Below are 11,838 nucleotides of genomic sequence, written 5' to 3' on the forward strand. Positions count from 1 at the left end.
AGTTAACTTTTAGTATGTTATAGAATATCTAATTGTAAGCAACTTTTCAACTGGCCTCTTATTTTTAGTTAGTGAATTATTTACTATTTAATTATTTATTATTTACTTCTTCTGACTCTTTGCAGCTTTCAAATGGGGGTCAGGGGCCCCATCTAAAATACAAATGCTCTGTAAATCTTCAAATGTATTGTTATTGCTATTCTTTATTTCTTATCTTTCTAATCAGGCCCTCTCCTATTCAATTTCTGATCTCTTGTTCAAATCAGTGCATAGCTGCTAGAGTAACCAGGTTGTTAAAATTGTCTCAAGCTTAACTTTGAACTGGTGTGGGAGTTATTCACAAGGATTTCTAGTTCTAATAACATCCTTAGCCAGTAATACATCCTCATGCAACCACAGCCCTTTAGCAATGAAGATATATGCCTTGAGATGCCCTCAGTAACTAGGGTTAGGCTTTAGTTTATTAATGCTGTGACATGCCTGGTGTCTATGGAAAAATGCACCACCAATATATACCCAGAAATAAGAAGGCACATGGGTACAAAAAAGATATATGAAAACATTCTTGTATCTGTTATTTAGTAATAGTTTCATATGGATAAGATATACATTCAAGTTGGGTTTCCAAGGGTATCATTGAATTAAAATAGGCATTTTCCCCAAACTTTACCCTAATGGGTCTTCAATTTGGATAAGCCTAGCAGCTGCTTCACAGTTAGGTATAGAGATTCAATTTCTGACTTTTACAGGAGACATACTGTATCCAACTCTGTTCTGTACATCAAGTGAACCATACCAAAGGGATTATTTAGATATTGTAAGAGGGGAATGGCAGATATTCTGTTTTCCCAAGCTAGTTAAACTCACAATGCATCTGTCACAATCTGGCTGGTCTTTGTTTCTCTAAAGTTCCAAGGAGTGCTACCGATCATACCTCAAAAAAAAAAAAAAAAAAAGTGGTCTTTGTTTCTCTGCTTGAATCAGTTAAATGTGTTAATAATAGGACAAAGAGATGTCATGTGGTCTGTGCATATATTTTAATATAATTGCTTAGCAATGATATGGTTGTGTGTCTCTAGATGTGTATTTTTTAAACATTTTGCTTTGTCTAGGTAAGCAATACTTATATGTTTGCAATTACATTTGTCATTTAAAGGAACATATCTCTGGGAATACAAAAAATCCTTTTAAAGGGTAAGCAAGCCTTTCATTTACAAAAAAAGACTCTGAACAGCTCCTAGAGCCACATGCCTTTCTCCCAGCATTTAATCTCCTGTCATTTCAAAATCACAAGCAGCTAAACTGCAGCTCATTTCAGCTAGCCTGCTTTATTATAAATGTATTAGGCATGTGCAGCAGGCACCTCTTTGACCATCTTCACAGTCAAAGAGAGAAGCAGAGCTTGGGAATGGGGCACAGTTTCATGCTAGGCCAGGAAGTAGCTGAAATGAGTTGCTTGTGATTTAGAAACAACTTGAGACTGAATGCAGGGAGAAAGGTTGGTTATTCAGGGGCACTATTTAGAGTAATTTTAAAGATTAAAATAAGAAAAGTTTATATGTTTTAAAGGGCCTGCTGTTTTATGTTTTTTTTGGAACCAACTTTAGGAGACCCACATTTTTTTAGGCGTGGCTTCAACTGTGGTTCTACATTCCTGGCATTCAAATGTTAGACTGCAGTATCCAGTAACTACATATGGGCAGAGACTGCATTAAAAAAAACAGCTGCCCCAAGGAGGCAGATTTATTAAAAGTTTTCTCATTTAAAATATCTTGTAAATCTCAAAATTGTGCACCTATCTCAAAAACTCAAGTAAAAAAACAACTTGAAGAGATCATCTTCTACCCATCAACAAGTCTGGCAAATTTTGAATTCATCTTAAAACCACTTGAATTTTTCTGTTGAATTTGAAAAATAGCTTGAATTTGGGTAATACAACTCACACTGACGTCTACATGAACTCTTCAGCTCTTAGATGCCAAATTTTTATATTCACGTTTTTTGGCCTAAAATGATAAAATATGAGTTTTAGAAACTCGATTTACCGATGTGTGCAGCAAAAACAAAGAATTAAGGTAAAAAGTCAACTGGAATGTTAATGAATCTGCCCCTTGGGCTTGGAGGCCTATTTCCCAAAAGTCTTAAAGGGGACATATAAAAAAAAAAAAACAAGACTGTCACAGTACATTATGCTCATCTAAATACTCCTCTAAGTAGAAAACCCCTACTACTTCCTCCCATCTGTTCTACTTCCTGTAGGCTTCTGTTCCAGGTTGTGCAGGGGACCAACAGGACTCAGCAGACTACAATGTAGGATAGGAACCAATCAGCAGCTAGGCAGACCTGATAGGAAACTGAAACCTGCTTTTAGGTGTGAATGAAAGGTTGTGATTGGCTATCCCCTCCTACAGTGCTTTTGGCAGGAACTGTTCCTGTATACTAATGCAAATTTTTTTACCCAAAGTGAATCTGGCATCATATAGAATTCATTATTGCCTACAAAATTAGAAAGTTTTTTTTTTTTTTATTTTGTAGTGAATCTCTTGCATTGCACTGGTATATAGAATTATGTTGCAGGTGTTTGTTGAGCTTTCTGTTTGCTAGACAGCAGAGCATTAATATATGATGACTATTTTCAGTGTTTGGTTTAGAAATGGGCCCCGAATTGCACTATTTACAGAAGAACCTAAGCCTAAAAATAAATAATGCTTAAAATGCTGTATTTTATATACTGGGTGTACTATACCAGCAGAGAGATAAAGCAGACCTTTAACTTAAATGATCCAGGCTTACAAAGTTTTTCACAGGAAGTTGCCATCTTGTTTGGAGTGTCAGTGGCACTACAAATGCTGTGTGCTCCCGGCTGAGAAACTAAGCTCAGGGATAAAATGTGGTTTCTATTTGTTTCTAGACTGTTTGTTAAGCTTTAGTTCTCCTTTAAATCACCTTTCAGCACAGTGCTTGCAGCTATATGTACTTCTATTTACTTGTACAGTGCAACAATATGCCAGTTTTGCCTGATTTTCAGACACAAGATGCTCTGTCAAGTCTCCCTTTATGTGTTACTCCCCAGGGCAATTCTTGTGTTGAAGCTGCCTGAGGCGATGCCACACCCCTCGCCACCCACACTTACCTAAAAATAGCCAGCAGTGGTCCATGGGGCCACATCGCTAATGCAGAGAAATTCGGCTCTTAAAGTTACCAGGATAAAAGGTAACTTGTGGGCAAATGCCGTCTGAGGCAAGGTTCTCACCTTGGCAGAAACGCCCTGCAGTGGCTCTCTGGAATTCTAGCAAAGAACTTTGCTTGAGGGTTAAATAAACTTTGCATACCCCTGTATTTAAAACTTGCTCTAAACACTTAATGTGAGTGAACAGCCACTTTATGCAATGGAATAGTGGCAAATGTATGCCCCTTTTAATACAACTCAAAACCTTATTACAGCTGCTGACTGTAGTTCCAACCGGTAGCAGTAATCCGGGTGGTTTTTCAATCTACCTTACTGTCATTTACACAGTACCAGTAAATATTAGCTATGTTGTGTCAGGGTCAGACTGGGCCAGCCAAGACACACTCCCTGATCAGCTGGCCCTATTAAAATAACGAAATCTCACCGGCGTTCGCAACATGCGCGCTGCGGGGGCCCCCCCAGAAGTTTGGGCCCCTAATAGTCCAGTCGGACCCTGGCCTTAGTGCTGGTGAGACATCTTGTCTATGCTTTATAAAAGGGATTCTAAATATAAACAAGATCAGAGCAGACGCCTCACATTAAAGGAATAGTTCAGTGTAAAAATAAAAACTGGGTAAATAGATAGGCTGTGCAAAATAAAAAATCTTTCTAATATAGTTAGCCAAAAATGTAATGTATAAAGGCTGGAGTGATTTGATGTATAACATGTCAGTCAGATTACTACTTCCTGCTTTTCAGCTCTCTTGGTTTACACTGACTGGTTACCCTGGTTACCAGGCAGTAACCAATCAGAGACTTGAGGGGGGGCCACATGGGTCATAACTGTTGCTTTTGAATCTGAGCTGAATGCTGAGGGTCAATTACAAACTCACTGAACAGAAATGTACCATGTGGCCCCCCTTCAAGTCGCTGACTAACTCAGAGTTATAGAACTGAAAAGCAGGAAGTTGGATTCTGGCTGTTGTATTAGACATCCAGTCACTCCAGCCTTTATACATTAAATTTTTGGCTAACTAACTATATTAGAAACATTTTTTTATTTTGCACAGCCTATCTATTTACACAGTTTTTTTCTCCGTACGGCCCTACCTGTCAGTGCAGGACGACTGGGGTTAAGTTGCTCCTCTGTGGAGGCAGGACAAACTAAGAATTCTTCCTTCCCCTCCTCTTCCGTGACTCCACCTCCAACCTCAGTTTTTTTAGTTTGTCCTGCCTAGGAGGCAGCGTTTTTTCCTTCTCCTTTATAAGATTCGTTATAGTGCTCCCTGTATATATATATCTGCTATGGGTAGAGCCTATAACGGTACATGACCATCAGGTAAGTAATATTACAGAGTTGAGCCCAGGTGTGCTCCCTGATTATATTGAGCCTATCTGCTCCCTCTGCATAGAGGTCGCGTGCTCCCCGGCAGTAGCCTTGGTTGAGCCCATGACACCCGTATGCCATATTCAGAGTGCTCCCTCATGGTCGAGCCCGGTGTCGCTTGGTGGTATTGATTTACCTTAACCAACGTGGTCGGGTCTGATAGCCATCTTGGTCCTCGCACCAGTCCTTACGGCCATCTTGGTGCTCTCGGAGTACTGCTGGGAACGACCGGCGAGACTTCCACACTGTGGCGTACGCGACTTTGACGTCATGATACCGCGCGAGATTTCATTCGCGCCATTCGCAAATAGTCACCACCATTTTGGTTAGCTATTAGCGCAACCGCTCCGGAACGACTTAACTTCTAGCCAAGTACAACACAATGGCTTCGGCAGACGAGGAGCTCCTTTCCCTCATTGAGGACATAGATCTCCCGGATAAACCCCGGAAGCTTAAATCTAAGGTCAGGAAACCTCATAAGCCAGTGCTAAAACGCAAGGACCGTTCCAGGTCCCCTTCCCCGCAGTTTTCAACAACTACCGCAGACCTTCAATTGCAGAAGGTTGTTACCACGGCTCAGGTCCATAATTCACAGGATTCACAGCCAAATACTGCGGATAACCTATCAGTCACTAATAATATGTTAGACCAGCAAACTACAACAGGCATAATACTGCCACAGAGTGGGCCACTTCCTGCTACGGCTCAAGGGCCAGCCTTACCACATGATTTCACTCAGTTTATGACGTGGTTTCAGTCCACCATTCACCAAACAGTGGATCAAGCTATAATAGCCCGTACACCTCAAACCACATCCAAGTCAGCAATAAAACGTTCCAGACCCAGGTCACCTTCTCCTTCAGGGTCACAGTCAGATCAATCCTCCCTACAATCAGAGGATAGTGAAGATTATACTTCACCTAACGAGGATTCCGCATCAGTTTCTGACTCGGACTCCGTTGAAGATACTTCTAAGCAACCCGAAGAAGTCAAAGGTCTTCTTCGCTCCATTTTTTCCACATTGGAAAATAAAGAGGAACAAGTAGCACGTTCCAAAGCTGATAAGGTGTTAGGTAATGCAGTTAAGCGGCCCAGGACCTTTTCAGTGTCTAAATCAGTCACTAAAGCAGTGGATGCTGAATGGTCTCACCCAGACAGGAAGTCTCATATTCCTCCAAAGTTCTATAATACTTATCCAATTGCAGATGATCTCATGCAAAAATGGGATAAAGTTCCAAAAGTGGATCCTCCGATAGTCAGAATTTCTAAAAATACCACCTTACCAGCAGAGGATGCTGGATCTCTAAAGGATCCTATGGAGCGAAAGATTGATTCTGCATTAAAAAGAGACTTCCAATGTGCGGCGGCAATTTTAAGGCCGGCAGCAGCAGCCGCTACAGTAGCCAAGACAGCTAAATATTGGTGCCAGGAGTTAGTTAGTTCTCCTCCATCATCTGCGGAACATCTTCAAGGGGAACTTGACAAAATTAAATCGGCATTATCCTTTTTAGGGGAGGCAGCTCTTGATATATCCAAACTGGCGGCCAAGGCCACAGCAGCTTCTATTATGGCTCATAGAGCGTTGTGGCTCCGTAACTGGTCGGGAGATACGGCTTCTAAAAATAAGCTTACATCTCTACAATTTTCCGGTTCCCAGCTATTTGGATCAGAACTCAAACAAATTATAGCGGATGGATGTCACAGGCGGTAAAGGAGCCTTCCTTCCACAAGGTAGGAAGCCAAGACGTGAATTTCACAAACGTAATTACCACCATAAAACTGGTTCATTTAGTGGTAGGTCTCCTAGAAATCACAGACAGCAACCTTCAGATCAAACCAACAGACGTTTCAAACCGCCCTGGCAATCGTCTCAACGCTCCACCAGGAAACCAGTCCCAACTAAAGGGCAGGATTCCTGATACACTCTCCAAGAGTAAATCCCATGTGCATTGGAGGCCGATTGACAGACTATTTGCCAGCATGGCAAGCCTCCATCTCCGACCCGTGGATATTGAACATAGTGAGTCAGGGTTACAAAATTCGTTTTCGCAAAAAGCCACAAAAAAACAGATTTGTTTTGTCCCCAATGCCCCGACTTCTTCACAAACAGCGTGCACTAAGGGCTATTATTCAGGAACTATTAGAAACCAAGGTTATAACCTCAGTACCCACAATACACAGGTTCAGAGGATATTACTCCAACCTTTTTTTAGTTCCAAAAAAGACGGAGGCTTTCGCCCAGTACTCAATCTCCATCCACTCAACCGATCCATCTGGTACGAGCGCTTCAAAATGGAATCTCTTCCCACGATACTAAAAGGCCTTCAGCCACAAGTATTTATGTCAAAAGTGGACATAAAAGAGGCGTACCTACATGTACCCATTCACCCGGATCATCAACGATTCCTCCGATTCGCAATAGGCGACCAACATTTCCAGTTTCGGGCTCTTCCATTCGGCCTCACGTCAGCGCCCCGGATATTCTCCAAAGTCCTAAATGCTCTTTTAGCGACACTGAGAACTCAAGGTATAGCAGTAACAGCATACCTCGACGATATCTTAATCACAGGCCCATCAAAAGCAGTGACTCAACAACAGGTAGAAACCTGTATCCAAACCCTGACTCAACACGGTTGGATCATCAACCGCAAAAAGAGTGTCCTCATTCCTTCGCAAAGGTTAGAGTTTCTCGGCATGATTCTAGACTCAACCTTAGGCAAGGTGTATCTGCCACTGTCCAAGGCAGTGTCACTTCAGAATTTGGCCCTCAAATTTACAACATCTACTCAACAGACTGCTCACAGCATTCTCAAACTTTTGGGGCTCATGGCTTCCAGCATAGAGGCGGTTCCTTTTGCCAAAAGACACCTCAGACCCTTACAGTGGGACTTCCTCCACCAGTGGAACAAAAATCATCAGGATCTCACTCAGCTAATTCAATTAAAGCACTCATCCCTTGCCAGTCTCCGATGGTGGTCCTACCTTCCACACTTTCAGCAAGGCAGGAGGTGGGCTTGGCCAGTTCAGGAGGTAATCACTACCGATGCAAGCCTAACAGGTTGGGGCGCCTTCTGGTCACCGAGAACTTGTCAAGGGAAATGGTCTCCAGCGGAGTCCAGACTCCACATCAACACATTGGAGCTCAGAGCAGTTTTCAACACAATGATTCACTGGCAAGACCAACTGCTACACAAACACATACGCATACAATCCGACAATGGTACAACTGTAGCGTACCTAAACAGACAAGGAGGCACAAGAAGTGCAACAGCTCTCAAGGAAGTGTCCAGAATCATGGACTGGGCCGAATGCTGTCAAGCACACATCTCGGCAATATACATTCCGGGAGTGCAGAATTGGCAAGCGGACTATTTGAGCCGTCACACACTGGATCCCGGAGAATGGCAGCTGAATCCGTCCATCTTTCAAAGAGTGACGGAACGGTGGGGGATACCAACCGTGGATGTGATGGCCACTCGTCTCAACACTCAGCTACCATACTTCATGTCCAGAGTACACGACCCGCAAGCCATCGGAGTGGATGCACTAGTCAGTCCCTGGGTCGGCAGCCTAATGTATGCATTTCCTCCGATTCCGTTAATTCCCAGACTTTTACAAAAGATACGGTCAGAGAGAGTTCAGACGATCGTCATAGCACCATACTGGCCCAGACGGAGCTGGTTCGCGACTCTCATACAAATGTCTGCAGACAGCCCGTGGATTCTTCCAAAGATTCCAGATCTGTTGCTACAAGGACCGGCAAGGGCAGACAATCTCCAAAGACTAAATTTAGCGGCTTGGCTATTGAATCCCAATTGTGGAGAAAACGAGGGTTTTCTCCAAGAGTGACTGAGACCCTTCTGGCGGCACGCAAACAATCCACCTCAACGTCTTATTATAGAGTTTGGAGAACTTTCATGGCGTGGAGTCAAACACGTCAGCTAGACTGGTCGGCCTGTCAATCCACACATGTTTTGGACTTTTTACAGGATGGTGTGACCATGGGGCTCAGCATATCTGCACTTAAAGTTCAAGTTTCCGCACTGGCCGTGTTATTTCAGAAACAATGGGCCCTTCTTCCGGAAATCAAACAATATTTTCAGGCCTTAGTACGACTTCATCCTCCACGGAAAGAACTCGTACCACCTTGGGACCTTAATTTAGTTCTAACGGCACTTCAGAATCCACCATTTGAGCCCATGGCTACAGTACCTCTCCTCTTTGTATCCTTCAAACTGACTTTGCTGATGGCCTTGTGTTCGGCTCGTAGGGTATCAGACTTATCTGCTCTGTCATACAAACCTCCTTGGACTATTTTTCACCAAGATAAGGTGGTGCTACATACATTGCCCTCGCATCTTCCTAAGATGACTTCAGCCTTCCACATTAACCAGGAAATAGTGATTCCATCCTTTTGTCCTAAACCATCAAATCCCAAGGAAGTTGCATTGCACAAGCTAGATGCAGTTCGAGCATTGAAATTCTACTTATCCAGAACTTCAGATTTCAGGAAGACAGACTCACTTTTTGTTTTGCATGCAGGTGCCAGGAAAGGTTTACCTGCTTCGAAAGCCACCCTAGCCAGGTGGATTGTACAAGCAATTTCCCAAGCTTATTCCGCAACAGGGAAAGCTCCACCGAATCATCTGAAGGCTCATTCCACCAGAAAGATGAGTGCTTCATGGGCATTCCACAACCAGGCTTCCATGGATATGATTTGCAAGGCAGCAACGTGGAGATCATTACATACCTTTTCCAAATTTTACAAATTAGATGTTCTAGCTTCGGCTGAAGCGGCCTTTGGCAGGAAAGTGTTGCAAGCTGCAGTGGCACATAAGTAATCCTGCATACCAAGACTATAGTTAGATCCCCCCTTTTTTTGGACGGCTTTGGGACATCCCCAGTCGTCCTGCACTGACAGGTAGGGCCGTACGGAGAAAGGATGATTTACTTACCGGAAAATCCTTTTCTCGTAGGCCCGTACTGTCAGTGCAGCATCCCACCCAATGGCAGGGGTGCCGGGTTTTTGACTACGCTTCCTTAGTTAGTTGGATGTTCATCTTCTCGTTCTCCACCGGCAGACTTTGGGACTAAAACTGAGGTTGGAGGTGGAGTCACGGAAGAGGAGGGGAAGGAAGAATTCTTAGTTTGTCCTGCCTCCACAGAGGAGCAACTTAACCCCAGTCGTCCTGCACTGACAGTACGGGCCTAGGAGAAAAGGATTTTCCGGTAAGTAAATCATCCTATTTTCACACTGAACTATTCCTTTAAGACATGGTAATTAGGGATGCACAGAATCTTTCGCAAAGGATGCCGGGATTCGGCCGAATCCAAAATAGTGGATTCGGTGCATCCCTAATGGTAATATATCTGAAAATTATTGCTGGTCTGAGTTACACCTAGAAATGTGGAACAGATAATGGTGCAGACCAAAGAAAGCTTTAATAAGGAGAAGACCCTTAATACAGTATTTGAAACTAAACCTTCAGTCTTATGTAAAACAGGCACATCTTATTGATGCTTGCTCACAAAATGAAATTGAATGCCTTTAAGGCAATAGGTGAAATGTTTTCCTGGCAGCTGCAGTTCCTGATTATTTACAGTTTAAGGACAAAGGCTACCAGAGGTCGGTGCAAACTAAGCATATACAAAGTCAAGGACAAATACCTGACCTTCTCCAACTATTGGCCTAGAAATAACAGGCTACAGACACTAATGTTTCGATGGAAAAATATTTGTCACAGCTTTATTGATTAAACGCAGTTAATATTCTTCATTAACAAAAATATCAAAATATAAATGACAACCATCATCTATTGTCATGGATAGACTAATTTAATGACACCCCAAAAAAGACCAACACCCATAAAACTCACTGTCATCATCTACAAAAATTAACAAAGTAGGTGGCAAAAAGCTAAGGTTATTAATTCCCTACACTCTATAACTTAATACTTCTCATACACAGATGAATTAAACTCTCTCTCGCTACAGTTAGGGTTCGTTTAGCAAAAGTGTTAAATCACATTCAAACACAATCTCTTCCTGCCAGCAGTGAAGTGGTTACTGAACTTGTTGCACCAGCCTAAAGTATCAGCTTCTCAATAGCAGCAATGATTTAGGACTTCAAACTTGTCACAGGAAGTCACCATCTTGGAAAGTGTCTGCAACACTCACATGCACAGGGGGCAGCTGTTGAAAAGATAGGCTTAAGGGTCGTCGCAAATTAGCCAGCAGAAAATGAGGTTGACCTCATTAATATAAGCTGATGCTACAAGGCTGATTATTAAATTCGTATGCTAATTGCACTGGTTTCTGTGCTGCCATGTAGTAATTATCTGTATTAATTACTAATCAGCCTTATACTGTGACATATTCTATGTGTACTGTATATTGTGAGTGGGTCCCTAAGCTCACAAACTGACAACGGCACAGAGCATGTGCAGTGAATCAGCAGAAAAGAAGATGGGGAGATACTGGTGCAAATTTGGAGACACAGACCTTCCCTGCTAAGGGTTAGTCCACACGAGCAGATTCGTGGGGGATTTAGTCACCTGGCGAATAATCGCCTCTTCTTCTGAGCGACAATCTCCCCGAACTGCCTTCACATGTCTCCCCGTCCGATATAATGAAAAGTCGCCTGCGCTAAAGCACACACGGCGCTTCGTTTTCCAAAGTCGCCCGAAGATTCCTCGAGGGCAACTTCGGAACTGCCGCGTGTGCTTTAGCTATAGCGGACGGGAAGACACGCTAAGGCAGTTTGGGAAGATTGTCGCCCAGAAGAAGACGTGATTAGTCGCCAGGTGACTAAATCTCACGAACCTGCTCGTCTGGACTAACCCTAAAGGGCTGTGGTTGCCTTGTGCTGGTACAGAAACACAAAACATAATGTACAAAATTTCTAGCTACTTCTTTAGTTAGGCTTTAGTTCTTCTTTAAGAGTAAATGTTTTTTGCCACATACATACACTTACTTGACTGCTTTCAGGTCAAATACAGTATAATGTTCAGGCTGTGTAAAAGAAAGAAGCACACCATCTTATATATCAGCAAAAGCCTTTAACACATTTTATTGCAGAAGTTGTAGCACAAGCTTTCAGAGGACCAACCCCTTCCTCATTGCATCTGAGTGCAATTATCTTTAAGATACACTAGTGCACAATTTCATACAGGCTAGGTTTATTTTAGAGCAACAAAAACAAAACTGATTCAATTTGATCTTTAACAATACCAACATAGAAAGTACATAAATATAAAAAGGATATTACAAAAAAAATATATAA

Source organism: Xenopus laevis, chromosome 1S (assembly GCF_017654675.1).
Source record: "Xenopus laevis strain J_2021 chromosome 1S, Xenopus_laevis_v10.1, whole genome shotgun sequence".
Taxonomy (NCBI): domain Eukaryota; kingdom Metazoa; phylum Chordata; class Amphibia; order Anura; family Pipidae; genus Xenopus; species Xenopus laevis.